General features: G+C 36.2%; 1 long non-coding RNA gene across 1 annotated transcript; it reads right to left on the bottom strand.

Annotated features, from left to right (window-relative positions):
- Positions 1–4,722: 4,722 nt before the first annotated feature.
- On the bottom strand, positions 4,723–22,619 carry LOC118765795. Its single transcript, XR_005001677.1, has 3 exons — positions 22,318–22,619; positions 8,524–8,527; positions 4,723–4,733 (listed from the first exon to the last, which is right to left on the bottom strand). It is a non-coding gene; the product is annotated as an uncharacterized LOC118765795 (long non-coding RNA).
- Between the last annotated feature and the right edge of the window lie 315 nt (positions 22,620–22,934).

Raw genomic sequence — 22,934 nt, 5'->3', positions numbered from 1 at the left:
TTGTGTGTATGATTTTACCATTAATTATCATCTGCATTTTCACAAAAATGATTGTATGTTTAACTGAATAGGGTTATATTAGTTATCTTTGACGCAAATGATGTTACAGCAATGGAAGAGTTATAAATTCAATGAACAGAATTTCTTGCTGCAATGTTTGAAATGAAGAGATTGTAAAACATGTGAGTAATCTCAGTCCCTTTTGGGTTTGATTAGTGGACCAAGTGGTGCATTGTGTTCCTGAGCAAGACACTTTGTTTCAAGTTGTCAGCTGAAGTTAGTACAATCAAGTGTTGGTGTAGCCCTCTCTCTATCCATCTGTCTCATTCTGGATGTTTTGTTGGGTCATGGATGATAGTGTGGAGTGTGTATCTGTGTCTGCTTACAGCTACCTAGTACTCTTGAACAGTTAGCATAAACATGGTCCAAGCTGTCAAGATATCCTTGATTCTGAGTGAAGGTCAATATGTGTATGTGAGATCATCATTATCATTTTAACATCCACTTTGCCATGCTTGCATGTATCGGACAGGGTTCATTGAGGTAAATTTTCTATGGCTTGGTGCCTTTCCTCTCACCAAACTTCACCTGTTTCCTAGCAAGGAAGACAAGTTTTCACAGAATATTGAAAATTTGTAACATTGCTTGCATGACAATGACACTTAATTACAACTACCATATTATGTCAAGAGACACACACATACACACACGCACACAGTGGGCTCGATTCAATTTATCATCATCACTGTTGTTTAATGTCCACCTTCCATGCCACCATGAATGGGACAGTTTGACAAGAGCCAGCCAGGCAGATGCCTGCACCAGTCTTCTGTAAATGTTTTAGCAGAATTAGTACGGCTGGATGCCCTTCCAAATGCCAACCACTTCACGGTGTGGACTGGGTGCTTTTAAGTGGTGCCAGCACTGACAGTCACCATGTACCTTGCAGGACAAAAAAAAAACTCTTTTGAAAGGGGACGGGACATTGGAAGAGGTGATCTTGTGTACCAAATCTACTAAAGGCTGTTTGGCCTGGAACTATAGTAGACGACACTGGTCCAAGATACCATGAAATGCATCTTACCCTGAAACCAGAAAACAAACTCCTTACCCCACCACACAGATACACATGTATATATGAGATATACAGTAATAGACTAGATGGTCACAGCCGGAACACCCCTGGTTGTGGGTTTGTTCAATCATGTCTAGCCTGGGGCTAAACAGCAGTTCAGCAATCCTTCTCAGGATTGTCCAGTCATTCTACAAAGACATGAACGGTTTCATTCAATGGCTCTTCATCAGAGTCCTTCAGTATTTGCAGTGAATACTGCATGCTTGCCCCCAACCTTTCTGGTACCTTCTTTATTGTCATACGAAAGCATGCCTTTGGAACATCAACTAAAGGTGTTTATCTCCACACAAGCTCAAATAGCAAACTGTTTAGTCTGTCTCAACTGAAGGCAAAAGCCACAGTATACATAGTACTGAAAAAAATGCTGTTTGCACATGTTGCAGTACTCGCAACACATTTGGAGGAGCAACTGCAATGACTCATGAACAGCCTCACAAGAGCCTCTCAAGTATTTCAGCTTTACCCTCAGTCTGAAGAAGACAAAAGTGCTGGGGTTAAGGTACTGAACATTCTCCGACCATTATGAAATTTGAGTAAGGGGCAGTCCAAGAGTTTGCATACCTTGGCTCCACTATTATGAATGACCTTTCCATAGAGTCTGAGGTGAAGATATTCTGGAACAGTAGCTGGAATGACAAGGAGAAAACAGTAAGTTCACATCAAGTTGTTGTCTACAGAGCTTGTGTCCTCAGTATCCACCTCTGGCCATGAGACCTGGAACATCTGTTCCAGACAGGAACGCCATCTCAAGGCTTTCCACCTATGCAGCATTACATGGGTTATGAACATGTATATTGCTTTGTGGCATATTGACATCATTGTTCATTTGTATCACATGCTCATTACTAACGTAATTATCATGTACAACTTATTATGATTGACTAATTCACCAACAATAAGGCTCTGGCTCATGTACTGATACTCAGCCTTCTCATCTTACTACAACAATGATTCCTTTATTGGCTGAGCCATGTACACTGCATGTCAGATAGGAGGGTCACAAAATGGCAAATTGATCTCTGGCAGATGAACACAGGAGTGATTTCATTTCAAAGTTGTTTGCAAGAGTGACATGGAATGTTTTTACCTAAATGTTGAAAAGTGAGGGAACATTGCAAATGATAGTCCCCATTCAAGACAGGAATTAACCTAGGCCTTAAACAGATAAGAGGAGATGCTGATGATTGCTGTTGAAGAAAAGCATATCTGAAGAAAATAGAGCACCAAGACAAGACTTGCAAACGGTGCCTTCAATTGTAGAATCTGCTGTCAGGATTGCCATATGGGTCTCAATAGTTACAGCGAATGTTGTTCAGCCAACAAAACCAAAACAAGGTTTCCTATGTACAGATCCAAGGTCTTATGAGACTAACAGATGCTTCCAATATTTTTCCAAGATTTCATAATTTGTGGGGCATACTATACATGACTGCATATTATATATGAATAAATATTATTATAGTAAGACTTTTAAAATGTTTCCATTTAAATATATTGTGAAATGATGGAAGTAGTGCTTTCAGATCAACCTTGACACATGGGAAATGCAAGTACTAGACCACCCTGCCTAACACAGGTGCACCAACAGAGGTTTCACCTATGAACAGAATAAGATCGCAGGATCACAAAGAAAACAAGAGTTGCACTAGTCTAGAGCCAACTTCTTGCCTTCATTCCCAGTAGACTACCAGTGCCTGACCTGTGGCAGAACCTTCAAAGAACATATTGGCCTGAACAACCACATTTGGGCACATACCCATCTTCTTCCATGTGATACCCTGGTCACCTTTGACAATGACAGATGAACATTATTATATATTTCTTCAGATATGATGTCTCAACTAATGAAATCAACCTTTTTTCTTTAGCTGCTACACACCTACATGCATGCAAGCATAAAACACATTATTATGATTTTATTTATAACAAAATAATTTGATATTTAAACTGTTAGATATTTAAAACTATTTGATATTTAAAAGCAGTCTCTATCATGAAATCAGCAAAATTTAACAGCATAAGCACTTATTGGTCCACAAAATATTGCATATATTTAATTGCTATTCTTTCAATATAGTTTTTAAAACTTAAAATATTTATTCCCTTAGTTTAATGTGGATTATAATAATTAATATTTCTCTAAATTATTTCTTATTTATTTTGTCACACTACTTCTTAATATTTTATTTAATTATTTCCTCTCAACAAACAAAATTCCAAGGCTAATACATTTATCCATATTCTTGTTTTTAAACATATTTTACATTCATCATTTCAGCACTGAGTCACATCACAGTTGCTGTTCAGACATATTAGAAACAAACTATTACTTCTACTTTTATGTTTTGTCAAATTCTTGATCAGCTTTAAACATTTGAAACTTCATGTTAAAAACTAATCCACTTTACTGTATAGCATTTAATCCCTATTTAAACTCATATAATCATGCTTTTCTTGAGCCAGAAATGATTTATTTCAATTGCTATTCAACATGAGTTTTGGTCTCTGCTTTATATTTTTATTTATCTATTTATACATTTATTTTTGTTTTTGCATATTGTCGCTCTGTTGTTTTCTGTCAATTTGTCTGTGGTTAGAGGCTCTTTAAGTTCATACTTAATGACTTCATCATCATCATCTTCATCATTATTTAACGTTTGCTCTCCATTCTGGTATAGGTCAGTTTCGCAAGAGCTGACGAGGCCGGATACCTGTAAAAGATTTACAAATTACTTTCAGAGGCTTGGGGAAGGGTATGAACTTTCACCACATGACAATAAGCATCCTAATGTCTATTTCCTTGATAAAGCAAGTTTAACTTCTGTTTCAGTAATGAAAATAGCCTTTAACATCTTGTCCATTTTGAGTGATAAATTCTATGTTCTGATTAATACTGAGAGAAAACAATCACTGTGTGTAAATTTTATGGCAGTTCTAAACTAATTTTCAAAACATTTAATTTTGTTGCACAATAATTTTCAAAGGTAGAGTAGTTAATCTCTAAATTTTTTAAGGCTGACAAAAATAAATTTTTTGATATAACGGTAAAAAAGCATGGAGTTAGAAGCCACCGCATAAATTGCAGTGACTGTTGCAGAAATTTATAGCATAAATTTATATCCTACAAATTTCTGTTTTCATTTGAATTATTGCAACTCAGCACCGTGTGACTAAGTTTCAAATTTTTTCAATGTCTGCAATGAACAAATCTCTATTTATTATATAACAGAAAATTCATGCTGTAAGAATAAAAATATCAGTATGTTGTAATATCTTACTTCTGATTTCATTAACAATTACTATTTGTCATTGAATTAATTGAATTAAATATGTTGTTAGGTTGCTCTTAGATTCAGTGATTATTTCTATAGATAGATCTGGATTTGGCTGTTAGACAAAATTCTAACATATTCTGCAAGTGAAAAATCATTTCTGTTTTTATGACTTAAAATACGAAGTATATCATCATTATCAGAATTTCAGTGTCCACTTTTCTATGCTTATGTGGAGTTTATTGAAGCAGATTTTATTATGGCTGGATGCTCTTTCCATCACCTACCTGTTTCCTAGCAAAATAAAATTTCCCCATGCCAGACATCTACTCACAGAATATTAGAAATGAAGGACATTGTTTGTATTTGAATTACACTAATGTACAGCGATGTCAAGACAAGTCGACACGAACATAGACACACTCACATGCACAGGGATTCTAAGAATAGGGAAGGAAATGAGAGAAAGCAAACATAACTCATAGTTTTCAGACTGAAGAGTGTCTGAATGCTTGTGAAAGTCATTAAATGTCACCTGCCATTTGTTGTGTCAGTGCTACATGTCTGGAGTAATAAATATTTGTAATTATTGTCATTTGCAGTGACAATTATTTATTCAACAAATCAATTAAAATTTTGCCATTTTTAAAAGGCTGTAAATATTGAGCCCTTTTTCTTATATAGATTCCCTTCGGTCATGAATGACCATGTGATTGCACCAAGAAAGTTCTCCTCCAAGGCGTGAGTCCAGGCAAAGTTGTTTTATGGAAGAATAGCACTTGCCTGTGCATGCCAGCCTCCCCTCTCCATACCACTGATGTTATCCAAGGGAAAGGCAAAGGGGCCGATACAGCTTGGCACCAGTGATGTCGCTACTCATTTATCTCTACAGCTGAGTGAATTGGAGCAAAGTGAAATAAAGTGTCTTGCTTAAAAACACAACACACAACCTGGTCCGAGAATTGAACTCACTACCTTATGATTGTGAGCCCAACACTCTAACTATGGAGCCATGTGCCTTCTTATATCTTTGCATGAATGACTATTTTTTTCGAGAATTTTCAATTTATTCATAACTAATTATGTAGAGTAATTTTGTTTTAGAAATAATTTTTTTAATCCCTAATTCTTTTAAGGAAGAAGTTTGAAATGCTTCCCAGGTAGTGGCAGTTCATCCTCCAGAACTATTATAGACTGTATCTTTTGCTTGTTCTATTACATAATAGAACCATTAGGAATGTTGGAGGCTGAAAGCATTGCGTCTGTGAAGATTGAGAGACATATATATGGTAACCTACTGAGCTGTTTGGATATGTCAGGGATTCAAAAATACATTTGCTGCCAGAGTTAACCAGCATTGGAGTTGCGACCAGTCAGCTAGCTTGAAATTTTAGAGAGTTATGGATACAATGGATACTGTAGGGGTATGAAGATGTGAAATGTTTTGCTTTATTTAAAGATTAACAAATAAAGATTGGATTTGGAGGGAAGAAAGTGGCCATGTTTATTTGGATTGCTTTTGATTTAGAAATATAGGATTTTAACTGGTAAAGATAGTTTAAAGTGGCAAATATACTCAAAGAAAGTTTGACAGAGCGGCTAACTGGCTTCCGTGCCAGTAGCACATAAAAGGGCATCATTAGAGTGTGATCGTTACCAGCATTGCCTTACTGGCACTTGTGCCCATGCTTGTAGGGTGCCAAGAGCACCATCTGAGCGTGATCGTTGCCAGAGCAGCCAACTGGCTTCTGTGCCGGTGGCATGTGTAAAAAGATTCGAGCGAGGTCATTGTCAGTACCGCCTGACTGGCCCCCATGCCGTGGCACGTAAAAGGGCATGATTCAAGCGTGATCATTACCAATGTCGCCTTACTGGCACCTGTGCCGGTGGCATGTGTAAAAAGATTCGAGCAAGGTCATTGCCAATACTACCTGACTGGCATGTAAAAAGCATCCACTACACTCTTGGAGTGGTTGGCGTTAGGAAGGTCATCCAGCTGTAGAAACTCTGCCAGATCAAGATTGGAGCCTAGTGCAGCCATCTGGTTCACCAGCCCTCAGTCAAAATCGTCCAACCCAAGCCAGCATGGAAAGCAGACGTTAAACGATGATGATGATAAAAGAGAAACTATGTATGAGTAATGGATAGTATTTAATGCTGACAACAAGGTGTGAGAAATATGCGCTAGGAAGAGTAGATTCTGGGTATGCATATAGCTATTGGCTATGACTTCTGAAATGAGATAAAATGTATCTCTCTTCTTTCTTTATCTCTCTCTAGTAATGTAAATAGTATGTTAGTAACTGGTAATTAGGACCATGGTTGGCCTTAACTGTATGTATTACAGTGTAGAGGATGAAGAATAGTGCTGTGAATTGAGTTGTTCTTCCTTAACAAACTTCATCATTGGTTTCCTCTTTGCTGCTTTCTCTAAAATAACAAAGTATTTCAGACACAGTTAACTGCGTTCACCCTTGTAAGCAGCCCAATTGTTTCCCAAGGCACTACCCAAGACTCTTTCTTCCCATTTGTATATGTATTCTTTGCCAAATAGTGGCTTTATGCAAGGGAAGGTGCAGTTGGCAGCAATATATTAAAAGACTGCATTATCCTGAAATTGGAGACCTCACTAATATGTTTTAGAATTCTTTGCTGAGGTATAAGTTTTGTAAATTTTCTTTTTTTATGAGACAACATCTACTTAATAATCTATTCAAGCTGTTGTGTTGAAGGTTTTCTACTCTAGCCAATATATCTTGACAATTAGATCTGTGACATTTTTCATTCATAAGTCTGTTTAGAATAACAAATTTTCTTATACTTACATTTTTCTTCGCAAATCTTTCCAGTAAAAACATAAAATAATGGAAAATGTAAGATATTTAATATAGTAATAAATCAGTGAGAAAAATTACTGAGATACCATCTGCAGTGAAAACTAGCTAAGTTAGTATTAGTATATTTAACTCATTATTTTACACTGATATATTTAAACCAGTGTCTTCATTTTAGTTGGTATTTCACAATATTTCAGTCAATGCGCTCTACAGTTTTTTTCATTTGTTTTGTTGTTTTCAATCTATTACCCATACCAGGGATATTTCTGTGCGTTGTATAGATGACTCCTTCTCACACTGCCTTCATTAATGTAAATATTGCTGGACCATAATTAGATTATCAATGCAGTTTACAGAAAAAAAGTTGAAGGACAATAAACTGGCTTTCCTTAATGTGCTAATTTGCACAGTGAGGAGTCACAACATCTGTATATGGCAAGCCAATAGTCATGGCACAATAAATACTGGAACTTTGATTTGCACTATCCATTTAGCATGATGAATGGATCATCCAAGACCTATAACATTAGGAATGGCAACCAAGACACATAGTAACTAAACCTGGAGTTAAAATTCTGCAACTCTAAAATCTCCTTCTAAAGAGGAAAGCTCAATCCTATGTCTGCTTATTTGTTATGGCCTCCAAGACTGGTGAGGTAGGAAAGTTTTTGTCAAACTAGAGGTCTGAATGGAACGTTTACAACAGCTTCTGTGTTTCAGTTGGTAAGTGCCCAGTGTATGTTTGGTTTCATGATATCTGAGTTACAAATGGTCATGTCACTTGCCTCACAAAACTCAGAAGTTTTATCCCTGCTCATTTCTCAGGCAGATCCATAACAACGTCTGTATATATCAAGTAAGCCATCATAGTGTGGTTCAACGCATCCATTAAAATCACCATAATGAGGTAATTATCATTTGTTATCAATAGTTTACAGGAGGCCCTTGTAAATGTAGTCTTTCTGTTCATCTGCCAACCATGATTGTGGTGTGTATGTGAAGATAATTTTCACTGTTGCATTGTCCATTAATAGACTAATCATAATTGTTGTATCCCATTATTGGGCTATTCTAATTACTGTATCACATACTTGGCTATTCTAATTACTGTATCCAATTTTCTCTGTGATTGATATAGCTACTCCATTGCATTCCTTTCACCTTTCATCCAGACAAAAGAATTGTACTTGAGTTGTCTGGCTCATCCCCGTCATTTTGTCTCTTCTACACAGCATGCATAACTCATCTCTGCTCCAGCATCACTACAATTTCTTTGCACCTGTCTTTTACCATTCTGTAGAAACCATGCCAAGAGACATTGGAGCTTGACATCTTCCAACCACTACCACCATGGAAAACAGATGTTAAGTGATGATGATGATATATTTAATACATAAAACATATTTGATTGTCTCTGAAGAATTTACTAACTTCAATATTGCTCTGTTCTGTGTCTCATTCTATGAAAGTGTTACCACTACCCAGTACAAAATACTAGCAATTTAATTTTACTTTAGCTTTACACAACTTTATAGTTTTTAACTTCATATAACTTAAAGTCCAAATTATCTGAATAGCAAAGGAGACATGGTCACTGTCTAAAGCGTGTAAATGAGCCATTTTTATTAATTTGCCGTTTCCTTCTTCTGAAATGCTAGGCGCCAATTAATTACGCTATTTCAGATCTTACATTTTCACACAAATGTACTAATACATCTAATATTTCATATGACATGACAGCAACAAATTGAAAACTTTCTTATTCCACGGCATAAAACATTAAATGGGAAATATTCACGATGCTTTGAAAATAACCTTATGAATATATCAATCATATTAATAAGAAAAAGATTACTAACTTTGCTCTTATCATATTAAATTATTGTTGTTTGAATTTGCTATACTGCGTCTACTTCTTCATGCAAATATATCTCTTTGTAGAAATATGAAATATTTCCATTAGGATATATATGTATATATATATATATATATATATATATATAATATCATATGGATGAATATATATGAAATACTTTTGTGTGTGTGTGTGTGTGTATATATATATATATATATATACACATACACACACACACACACACATATATATATATATATATATATATATATATGCACACACACACTATATTTGTGTGTGTATGTATATAGATGGAGCGCTGTTGTGTCTGTGTATATTTCATTACTCATATAGTAATTCATAAAGATATATATATATATATATATATATATATATATATATGTGTGTGTGTGTGTATGAATTACTTTATATGAATAATGAAATATAACATGAGGAATAGTTCTTCTAAAACTATTTCTGACTTTGTATGTTTGTTAAAAACCTTTCCATTTCAGCATCTGATTTGACTTATTTGACCCTTCTATATTTATTTCTGAATTGATTCTCTAATAAACTTGGTTTATGTCACTCAGCTTCTTCCTTCCTTAAATATTTACCTGCTGGTACCTCTAGCAATTCTTGCTCCAATGCAGATGATACCAATTTTCACTCCTCTCTAAACTTATTCGCACAGACATTTAATCCATATGCTACCTAGACCCTGACAGTTTCATATTCTATCTTTTGTTTCAGTCATTGGATAACAGCCATGCTTGGGCTCCACCATAAAATGTTTCAGTTGAACAAAATTGACTCTGTACTTATGTTGCTGTTTTGCCAAATTTTTAAGTTAGAGATGTAAACAAACCAACACCGGTTGTCAGGCAGTTGGACAGGAGATTGACAAACTTTCACAGAATTTGCATCTACCAAATTAACTCACAAAACATTGGTTGACATGGGACTAGAGTAGAAGATATTTGCCCAAGGTGTTCTGCAGTGGGACTTGAACCTGATGCCACATGATCGCAAAATGAGCTTCTTAACTAAACAGCCATGTCTGTGCTTGTGGTACCATAAAGATAACAAAACCACGCACACATCAAAGAAAATATTTTATACTTCCATATTCTGTAGCCTTTAGCAACATGTGGTTATAAACATAAAAGTTGCTACGACTGTTAGGCTTCACAATCTCTGATAATCTCTGCTGGGAATCTCATATTCATAGCATTACATAAATAGCACCCCAGAGACCATCTTTCCTATTTAAAGCAATAAAAATACTCCAGCTCTGATCAGTTGCTGACTTTCTGCAAATCTCAAGTCAAACACACAATGAAATATTGGTCCTGCATCAAGGATGGTGCTTCTGTTATGCAACCCTAAATTCCAAAGTCATTTAGCTGTTTGTTAAAAACTCACTCAACATCACACCATCCATTCAAGCTTCTCTTTTTGTTTTATTACCTTACCTCTGTCTGATACCACTAGCTCTGCACTACCACTATGCAGCATCCTTGTCTGGGGTGTCAATTTACAGATATTCAAATTGAATGTCATCATCATCATCTTCATTATTTAATGACTGTTTTCCATGCTGCCATGTGTTGGACAGTTTGGCAGGAGTTGGCAAGCCAGAGAATTGCACCAAGCTTCAACTGTCTGTTTTGGCATGGTTTCTATGGTTGGATGCCTATCCTAACACCAACCACTTTAGAGTGTACTGGGTGCGTTTTTTGTGGAACCAGCTCAAGGAACTGTGAAAAATCAATCTTTGTCTCTATTTCTTTCAATGTGCCATGTCAGTTTTACAGATATTGTTGCTCATAGATCTCCATGCTAAAGTCAGAAGACAGATTTTTTAAATATTTTATCTAGTTTCAGTTCACGAGCTGTGACCATGCTGGGGCACCGCCATCCATATGTCTTGGGAAAAATACTGTAGTGGTTTCTCATTGCTTTCTCTCAGTGTATTTACAGTTTACTCTACTATTCACTTATTGTCCCAAGCTTGGCCTTGTGGTACAGGGTCTATTTAATCATGTAATAAGGGAACTAGTACATGTGATATCAGAGCATGCCAACATACCAGTGGGCCTTTGTGCTACATGTCTTGGGGGTTAGGCTTTCTCTGAGTCCTGTATACCTAAACCACCACAGGACCATCTACTATTTGACACTTAACTGGGGTCCTTTAGGGGTACTGTTAACTCAAGCTAGAGTGAAGCAGGGAGGAGTAATGACTAAGAAGTAACTCCTTACTCTTGACATCTCAACATAGAACTCCACCAGATAATGGTGCTGAAAATTATACCTTAGAATATATATATATACATATATATATACTGGTGAAATTCCTTGTTTTAGTTCTTAGCTTTTGTTGTATTGCATAATAAAAATTTCCCTGGAGACTTTATTGCAAGTAACATTTTCAAAAGGTTGGACTCATGCTTCTCATGAGATGGGATCAAAAGGTTCCTAGATTAGTTATGTTTAATTAAAAAAAAAACAACTTATTTACCTAAATTTTAACATCATCTCCTTTGAAATAGTCACCTTGCACAGCAATACACCAGTCGCAGTGTTCCTGCTACTTTTGGAATCCAGCCTGGAAGATGTTTTTCTTGTAAACAAGCTGAACACCTGTGATTCGCTTCGGATCTTGACAATAGTGACCTTTGAGCTGCATTTTCATCTTGGTGAAGAAATAAAAGTCTGCGAGTGCAAATAGGGTGGGTGTGGAAATGATATCTTATTGTTTTTGGCAAGAAACTCGCAACTGAGGAGAGCTTTGTGAAGAATACAATTCTTCGTTTCACAGATTCATTCACATTCACCAAATGCTCTCCCTCACATACTTCAAAATGTCTCAGTAGAACTGCTGATTGATGGTCTGGCTCTGAGGATGAATTCTTGTTGCACTATATGACATTTCTTGGGGGTGATGCTCATGGCAGGTCTTCTCATCATCTTCCAGGGATGTTCTACCAATTTTAAACACCCACACCCATGCCTCTTGAAAAACTGTGTATGATCCATTGCCTCATTGTTGTAAGCTTTGAAATGTTTCTGTAGCGGACTTCTCAAGTTTAACACAAAATTTCACATTGGCTCTTTGTTTCTATCCATGACAAAATCGCAGATTACAGCATATACATGATCACAGAAACACAAATGATAAGGCAGTGAGCTGGCAGAAACATTAGCACACTTGGTAAAATGCTTAGCAGTATTTCGTCTGCCATTACGTTCTGAGTTCAAATTCCGCTGAGATCGACTTTGCTTTTATCCTTTCAGGGTCGATGAATTAAGTGCTAGTTACGCACTGGGGTTAATGTAATTGACTTAATCTCTTTGTCTGTCCTTGTTTGTCCCCTCTATGTTCAGCCCCTTCTGGGCAATATAGAAATAAGAAACACAAATGTCACAACTTGTAAGGTAAACACAGTGATATCACTCGGCACACTGTGTCACGAAGGTCACTGCTAGCTGTCACTATGCATGCAACCATGTGCTACCATATGTTGGTACACTACAGATCTAGTGTGGGAACTTTTTGACATCACCACATAAATGTTTCCCAAAATTATAAGAAATCTAATGAAAAGAAAAGTACACGGTATATTTGTTTTAAATTTGTAATTACAAATATGTGTTTATGCTTAATAAGCATATATTTAGTCTCACTGTACAAATCAACACTTGTTAAATCACAAGTCTCCCTCTGTAGAATAGTGTGGAGAACAAGCTCACCTGGTTTCATTATTACCAGCTCATCAAAATGGTTTATTTCATCTGATCTTAGAGGGAGAGCCAAGTTCAGTTCAAAGATGTTTAAGAGAAATGCATTGAACAAGTACTGTTTTTGCTCATTTACTAATCAGTTCATCGGTTTGAATATGGAATTTATAACTGAATACTTGTTTTGTCATCATTCACCAACCTTATATATATATGACATTGGTACCAGAAAATTTATTCTACAAGAGGTCGATACTTCCACCAGTCCATATCAATTTATATTGTAGGGCTTCGTTTCTTGGTACATAATCTTCACTGTAACTGTCTTGTCTACGAATTAGATTACCTGACCTGCTTGAAAATGCAAATGTTGATAATGATTATTTCAAATTTTTGCCTCAAGGGTGGCTTGGGGGAGGTGGGGATGAGTTGATTACATCAACCCCAGTGTTCAAATGGTATTTATTTTATCGACTCCAAAAGGATGAAAGATAAGGTCAACTTCAGCAGAATCTGAACTCAGAATGTAGTGATGGGTGAAATACCACTAAGTATTTCGTCCAGCATGCTAACGAGTCTGCCAAGTTACCACCTTTAAATGTTGATAATGACAGTCAAATATATTTCAGTCTTGAACTCACTAACCATACCTTTTTCATTTTACTTTTCATTTCTCCATTTCCCTTCTATCATTTGTGTAAACTAAGTTCTGTGTTGTCTAATTAATTGTGAGCATGTGCAAATATGAACTTTTATTTAATTTATTAATGTCATATCATGTAATTAATTCTTTCATTCCCATTACATTTTGCACTGAGTCAGAGTTCAGAAAGTACTTCTGATGAAACAATTCTAAATTGTTCAGAATAATGGGATTGTTCGTGATTCTGAGAGATCAGTAACTGCATCATCATGGTAGTTAACACTGTTAATATGAAAGAAGGAGAGATAGAAGCAGAAGTGAATAGGTATGGTTTCGGAAGTTACATTTGGTGCTTATTAGAATTCCATTTTTGAGCAACTTACATTTGCCCTGAAAAAACCTTTACGTATCTAATTAGTGCTACTATCACCTTAATTATGGTTAGGAATATTTCTATAACCGTCTAATATAGGCTACAACCAAACACTTCTTGGTAGACCTGCCATACGCCAAATCATAAAAGAGTCGGAACATTTCATGCTTTTGATTCTTATTGTTAGTATTTTTGTTCACCATGTTTCTCTAAATTTTGCTGGCTGTATCTGTGGAAGTCTAAAACAATTTTATTGATTATTTGGTTTAGTTTCATGTAGTGAACTTCAATGTCTTTCATTACAATCTGCATGAGAACCCACTTCATAATCATGTTAATCATCATCATCGTTATCACAGTTTTAATGTCCATTTTCCCATGCTGGCATGGATTTGATTGATATATAATACAACACAACTCCTCTTATCACAGTCATGCAGCTTGTTTTCAATACCCAGCATTCTTAGAAAATGTATACATTGTTGTTATTTCTGATTGAGCAGAACAATGATCAAAGGCATTCTTGCTGTGACCATTCCATCCTTTTGTATATTGAAACTACATTGACCAATATATTCTTCCTGTTTGAAGATAGTAGAATGTGCTTTGGAAGAATTTGCATGGTTTTTCTAATAGTGTGTGTGAATGATCATATATAGACTAGCTTCTTGGCTCATAAAATGTGTATTGAAAACAGAGATAATATGTTTATTTTTTTTAGCATTTTATGAGCATTTTCTATGTTAAAATTATAGGCTGTGTAGTTATGTAAATTCTATAATTTCCATGACTTTGTGCAGCAAACTTTTCAAGATGACTGTCATAATATTAGCCATCAAGTGGGAGTGGTACATACTTTCCATTAAGTTCAGCCAGTAAATGATGTCTTGCTTTTGATTAGCTTTGAATCTCTAATTTATCAACCAGGAGTTTCACATCATAAAAACTTGTAATCAATTACATGTATATCGATTTTTTCCCCTTCAATTCTTTTACTTGTTTCAACCATGTAGCTATAACCATGCTGGGACACTGATTTACTGCCAACAGATTCTTATGTATCACTGGAAGAATGCTGCATCACTGCTCACAATTCCAGGTGCTGTATTGATTCTCCTTGTGTAAATGGGGTCCTTCCCATCTGTAGATTTCACTTGTTTCAAGACTGGTTGTATTAAAGTTGAAATTTATGTACATCAAATTTTATTTCTGTAACTCATAAAATCACATTGAGGTCATAGACCAGATGTTCATTGCAAGATGATCTTAATAAGGAAGATTGTACCACTAGCTTTATTGCATCAAAGGGTTTAAGTCACTGGTTTGGTTTCCAAGTAAAAAAAGAACAATAAAGGTTATATGGACCTATGATATTACCCTCCATAACTCTGTTAATCTTTATTTTGTTGACATCATTGTATACTTGAGAAATCTATTTCCCAATTACATGGTTTGGGGGATTAGTCTCACTGCATGACACTTTGGGCAAATTTTTTCCTCTATAGACCCAGGCTGACCAAAGCCTTTTGTGTGGATGTGGTAGTTAGAAACTGAAAATTTGTGTGTCTATAATTACGTATTTCTCCTTGTCATGACATCATGTGATAGCTGTAAATGAGTGTCACCATAATACAAGTAATGGTCTTCATTTCCAATCTTCCATGTTCTGGCAAAGGGGAAATATAAGCTTGCTCCAAAACAAGTGATGATTGTCAACAGATAGGGTATTCAGCTGTAGAAAATCTGCCTCAGCAAAATCCATCTGACATGTAAGCATGGAAAAGTGGATGTTTAAGCAGTGATGATGATGGCATCATTAGCTGACCTTGCTTGGGTTCAATCCCTCAAAATGTCATACAGCAAGTCTCCCAATTTTTATAATAGTCTGATGAAGGAAGGAAACAAAATAGGATAACTTGATGTACTGAGTGCAATTTTGGCTGATGATTCTTTTCTTTTACTTGTTTCAGTCATTTGATTGTGGCCATGTTGGAGCACCACCTTTTAGTCGAGCAAATTGACCCCCAGGACTTATTCTTTGTAAGCCTAGTACTTATTCTATCATACTCTTTTTGCCAAACCACTAAGTTATGGGGACGTAAACACACAAGTATCGCAGGTCAAGCAATGTGGCGGAGAACAAACACACACACACACACATACACACACATATATATATATACATATATACGATGGGCTTCTTTCAGTTTCCGTTTACCAAATCCACTCACAAGGTTATAGTAGAAGACACTGAGGTTATAGTAGAAGACACTTGTCCAAGGTGCTACACAGTGGGACTGAACCCGGAACCATGTGGTTGGTAAGCAAGCTACTTACCACACAGCCAATCCTGCACCTATGAATGTATACAACAAATAAGTTCAGAGCAGCTGAGACTGTTGAACCTGAATAAAAGTGAAGAGTGGAATCAACTAATCTGTGAGTTAATGATAAAAAATATTTTGCCGAGCAAAGTTGAACCAATTTGTTGTTATACGAGGATATTTATCAGTGTGTGTAACTACTGCAGCATCGTTCCATTTATATGAGCAGCTCATCAGTATGGAGATGCTAAATTAACCAAGATGAAACAAATAATGTGTGTGAGTGTGACGGGGGAGAACATCTTGATTCTTCTAAAAAAATTTTTTTTTTTTAAAAATTGTAATTGTGGTTAATAAAGAAAATTCTTGGAGTGATAGTTGTAATTCTCTAATAAACTGGACAAGTAATTGAAAGTGGTAGCAATTAGCACAATTTTTGTTAGTGACGTATAGAATGTTATGAAGTGTTATGAAGAGTATTCAAAATCATATCTAAGCTCCTCAAAATTGGCATCAGAAACCTTTGCAACCAAGTTGATTGGTAATTGCCAACATTTCACGAAGATTACAATATGATTGACAAGAAAGTAAATAACAGTATATTGAGCTTTATTTGATAACCAGCTGATCTAGCAAGCGGGGCCTCATATCGGTCAGGAGTGCTGGTGCGCATTGATGCCGTCGAGAGGTAGGCCCCGAAATGGCGCGCATTCTCTCCTGATGTCCCCATACACTTGCTGGCTTCTGGTACGCAGAGTTTTTGACTAGTAGCACTTGCATGTGCAAGTTGTTTGCAAGACATCTAATGAGTATTTTTAAATCTCACACCAGGCCGTATGTTAATATTGGGGCATGACACAGCCTTTTGACTCATCAGATACTGTTGAAGCATCCATCCCATGCCAGTATGGAAGAAAGATGTTGAATGATGATGATGATGATGTTGTGTGTGTGAGTGAGAGAGAGAGTGAAGGTATTTGATTTTGTGTTTAGGTTTTTTTTATCATAAGGTTGATCATAAGGTTGTTGGTGTCATTCCTGGACCAGGTAGTACATTGTATCCTTGAGCAAGACACTTCATTTTATGTTGTTCCAGTCTATTCAGCTGAAAATGAGTTCCAGTCAAGTACCGGTGCAGCTTGCTGAATAAATGGGTTGGAGACCTGTGAAAGTGTTGTGCCTGTTTGTGACTACGTAGGCACCTACAGCAATTAGCAAAAGCATGGAACAACTACTATATCATACCATTGTGTTACACACTTAAGCATACTTTGACACACAAGCTGCATATAAGTTACCTGCATGCATATATATATACACACACACACACACACACACATATAAAACACCATTTTGAGCGTGGCCGTTGTCAGTACGTAAAAGCACCCACTACACTTTTGGAGTGGTTGGCATTAGGAAGGGCATCCAGCTGTAGGAACTCTGCCCGATCAGACTGGAGCCTGGCACACCCATCTGGTTCGCCAGTCCTCAGTCAAATCGTCCAACTCATGCTAGCATGGAAAGTGGACGTTAAATGATGATGATATATATCATGTCGGTGGCATGTAAAAAGCACCATTCAAGTGTGGTCGTTGCCTGACTGATTCCTGTACCAGTGGCACATAAAAACACCATTCGAGTGTGGTCGTTGCCAGTGTCTCTTGACTAGCTCCTGTGCTAGTGGAATGTAAAAAGCACCGTTTGAGCGTGGTCGATGCCAGTACCACCTGACTGGCACTCGTGCTAGCGGAACGTGAAAAGCATCCATTACACACTTGGAATCTTTGGTGTTAGGGAGGGTATCCAGCTGTACAAACTTAGCCAGATCAAATTGTAGCCTGGTGCAGCCTTCTGGCTCACCAGCCCTCAGTCAAACCATCCAACCCATTCCAGCATAGAAAGCGGACATTAAACGATGATGATGATATTTAGTAAATCCCAAACAAATGAAGAACAAATGCAAAAAAAAAAATAACACGAGGACATAGTACATACAAAGTATTAACAGACACTGAGGGAAGGAAAGAAAGGTGGTTTTATGTTTCGAGCAAAGCTCTTCTTCAGAAACAGGAGACAGAGGAAAGTCCAAGAGAAAAGGAAGACAGAAGAAAAAAATTGCCAACAATTCACGTGGTTACATTTTGAAAAAATATATATATTGGATCGTCCCAGAAATAATGCATTTTTTAAATACTTCTTGTATTCATCAAAATAAAGATTTTAAAAATTCTTTTTTAATCTAAAATACACTCTCCTTCATTTTCTACAATTTTCTTCCATCTAGCTGGTAGACTTGCAAGGTCCCTCTTCCGAAATTCAGTTGTCTTTGACAAATAATATTCCTCCAGTACTGTTCTGACCTCATCTACAGAATTCATATATTTTCTGTCCAAATGAATTTGAAGACTGCAGAATAAATAATAATCAGATGAAGCAATGTCCAGTGAATATGGTGGTGGGTCATCGTTTCCCATTCAAGCTGCTCCAGCCTTTGGAATGTCATCCTTGCTGTTTGTGGCCAAGTATTATCCGGTTGAATGATCAAATCCAAGCTTCTCTGCTAGTTCCGCAACAGTTACGATGAGATTTCATTCCACTAAGGTTTGCAGGACATCCTCGTTGAGCTTTATAGAGCTTCCAGAATGAGGCTTCTCTTCTAGGCTTTAGTCTCCAGCTTGCAATTTCTGGAACTACCGTTGACACTGGCGTACACTTATTGTCCAATCCCCATATACTGCATTAATATTCCTCGCAGTTTCCATTGCACTGTTGCCTTTATTGAACCCATAAAGCAAAATATACCAAATATGCTCCTAATCACTTCCATGATAGGTTTGAAAAAATAACTGCTAAAATTGAACTGTACTCTTCAAAACTTGCACTAAGGATAAGTACAAGAATTAGTACAAGGTAAAATTACTGCCTGCTTTTATAGCAAGTTGATGCAGGTAGTTTTTCCCTTCTCCCTCTGGCTTTTAGCTCATGCAATTGAAAAACCGCATTATGCATGGGATGACCCAATATATACGCACACACACACACATTTGTGTGTGTATGGTAAGAAGCTTGCTTTCCAACCACATGGTTCCAGATCCATTCCCACAGCATGGCACTTTGGGCACAAAGCCTTGTGAGTGGATTTGGTAGACAGAAACTGGAAGAATCCCATCAAATATTTTTGTGTCTGTGTTTATCTGCCACCGCTTGACCACTGGTGTTGGTGCATTCGTGTTCCTGTAACTTTGCAGCACAGCAAAACAGACTGATAGAATAAGTACCAGGCTTTAAAAACATAAGTCCTGGGGTTGATTTGTTTGACTAAAACCCATCAAGGTGGTACTCCAGCATGGCCAGAGTATAATGATTGAAACAAGTTTAAAACAAGATAAAAGGTATGAAAGATATTAAAAATGTAAAACCTCTGTTGACACCTCAGTATATCTCTGTTAAAGAAGCTGTGATGTGTTAAAGTTGTTAAAATCATTAGTAAGACATCAGGTGTTCATGTGTGAAGATCTAAAATAAAGTGGAATAATGATGCAATTAGACAAGTAATTTCTTTTGAATGTTTAGAATCATAACAAATCGCCCATTCATCCATGAGGTAATGTGGACTTGAGTTTTGACTTTTCACATTTTACATCTGTGCACTGTTTGGAATAGCAATTTTCACTTTGTTTAAAAATATAAACATTTATTCATAATGTAATTCGTGATGAGACTAGAATATATTTTGTTCTTAATATGGCAAACACTTTACCTTAAAGATAGTGTATTTAGCGGAAACATTGGGTTTTGTATATGGTAATTATTTAGCACTTTGTTATATATCATCATTATCATCATCGTTTGACATCTGTTTTCCATGCTGGCTTGGGTTGGACAGTTTGACAAGACCTCATAAGGCCAAGAAACACACCAAGTTCCATTGTCTGTTTTGGTACGGTTTCTTAAGCTGCATGCCCTTCTTAATGCCAACCTCTTTACAAAGTGTACTAGGTTCTTTTTATATGACACCAGCACCAACACGGTCACCAAACAACTTGCAAAACCAAACTCCTTGGCTGCAAGGTGGGGAGTAGAAATGAAGTGGGTGTGTGTCTCTGTCAACTGAGAGCTTATAAGTATAGAGGGACAAGGATAGGTGTCTTGCTGTAGAGTAGATACATGAATACTCTTGTTGGAAGAGAAAGGAGAGCAAGTTAGCACGTGTGCATATGCAAAATATATATGTATGTATGTATGCATGCATGTAGAATTTAAGCATGCTGCTTGAAAATGCACAGCTAGTGTAACAAATGGGGAAAGCTTGGTCTTCAATGTTTGCAGTTATTTATGTTTGTCAAAAGCAGGGCTTGTTAGTCACCCACAGAGCCGTAAGTGTATAAGTATTAGGTAGTCTTGTGTGCACAATGCTCCTAAAGGTCAGTAATGGTTTTCTTTGGTCACGAGTGGATGGCCATCATCAAGCATGCATGCATACACATGAAAAAATGCTTCCTCCATGCATGCACACAAATATTTTATAATATAAACCAAGAAGAAACTGAAATTCGTAAAAAAATAATGCTTGTTTCACCTTTATCAAAACTACATCTGTATCAGAAATACAATATTTGCTTAGCTTAAGTTTTTATATATATTTCATTTTTTCATTCACAAACTAAATCTATAAAAGAAAATTATAAAATTAAAAACAAACATTTCTCAATTTTTTTAATTGCATACATTTCTGTCTTTCAGATACATTATGATTTTGTTTTTGTTATTTTCTGTATTTGACTTAATCAATTTTATTAGATATTATCTGGAAGATGCAGGTGAAGTTAAGATGCTGATTTGAAAGAAAAATCTGTCCACTGATAAAAATATGTTTGTTAATCATTGATGAAGTAGTGTGTTTGTAAATTTAAAAAATAATTAATATTTACCTTAAGTGTTTTTAATTATTAAAGATTAAATTTGTTAATGCAATTTCAAACATGCTTATTGTATATGTATGTGTGTGTGTGTGTGTGTGTGTGTGTATATACATATATATATATATATATATATATATCATCATCATCATCATCGTTTAACGTCCGTTCTCCATGCTAGCATGGGTTGGACGGTTCGACTGGGGATCTGGGAAGCCAGAAGGCTGCACCAGGCTCCAGTCTTATCTGGCAATGTTTCTACAGCTGGATGCCCTTCCTAACATCAACCACTCTGTGAGTGTAGTAATAATAATAATAATAATGATAATTAATAAACAAATAAAATACTCACATTTATCATAAATATTGAAAAGAACAGAAAAACTGAAACAAAAGCTAAAATATCTATCGAAGGCTTTATAAATAGTTCCAGCCATGTGAGGGTATGTTTTAAGATGAACTTCAAGAAGTCTGTTAAACTAGCGACTGATTCTTTCTGCTACTGGTTTAGTTTATCATAGATTTCTTTTTATTAATTTACAAACGGAAATTAAAATAAACAAATATACACAGGGGGAACTCACATTGGTAATAATGATCTAACGTAGGCACAAGGCCACATATTTGGAGGGGTCAGGTATAGTCAAAAATGTCAAACCAGTACTCCACTTGTTCTTTATTATCTGCCCCGGAAAAAATGTAGGACAAACTATAGACCCTAGTGGGATTTGAACTCAATGATCATAATAATAATAATAATAATAATGATGTCTGATTATTAGAAAAAAGTAAAATACCAGGAAAAATAGTTTAATATATGCAAATTGATATACTTATATATTTGAAAAAAATATTTATTAAAAGAAAAAAGAAGATATGATCTATAGAATCTCAAAAGAAGAAAATTTAAAACAATAAAACAGAAAATTTCAAATTTATCTCAACCAAATTGTATGACATTTAATTTAGTGCTTCACATAATTCAACACACACACACACACTGACACCTCTCATATATATACATATATATATATATATATATATATATATATATATGAGAGAGAGAGAGAAAAGAGGCAGTCAGAATTTTGGATAATCCCTAATAAGTGCTTCTGTTCATTTATGAGTTCATAAACAGACAAAAGCAGTAATTAATCAAAATTCTGATGGCCCCCTTTTTCTCAATATACAATATCTGTTCACCATTTCAAACACTCTATACCAGGAATCACCAAACTTTTTTCACTGCGGGCCAGATAACTGAGAAAATGATGAACGTGGGCCACATAATCATTTTGTTCAATATAGTACAGTGAATACACAAAAAATAAAGACAACCAATATATTTATTCATCAAAAAGTTATCAAAGAAGGTGACATTAGCAATAAGATAGTTATATCACACCCAGTGTGCCCATATCTGAATCTCACAAACTAAGCAGCAAAAAAGGTTAGTGAGACTTGTGAAACTGGTGTTTAGCTTTTAAGATATCATCAATATTTGCTTTGAAATTGCTGCATCCAAGCAAGAGGATTGCTTTCAAATGTTCATAAGTCAACCTTGTTAAAACACAATTGCTGCAGGAATGAACTCTCAATGCAGATACTCACAGATACTCAATGCAGATACTTACTTTTTATGTGCCGGTGGCACATAAAAAGCACCATCCGAACGTGGCCAATGCCAGCGCTGCCTTGGCTGGCTTCCGTGCCGGTGGCACGTTAAAAGCACCAACCGATCGTGGCCGATGTCAGACCCCCCTGGCACCTGTGCAGGTGGCACGTAAAAAGCACCCACTACACTCGCGGAGTGGTTGGCGTTAGGAAGGGCA

This window comes from Octopus sinensis, linkage group LG1, assembly GCF_006345805.1.
Source record: "Octopus sinensis linkage group LG1, ASM634580v1, whole genome shotgun sequence".
Classification (NCBI taxonomy): domain Eukaryota; kingdom Metazoa; phylum Mollusca; class Cephalopoda; order Octopoda; family Octopodidae; genus Octopus; species Octopus sinensis.
This window is presented reverse-complemented; position numbering and strand designations above follow the sequence as displayed.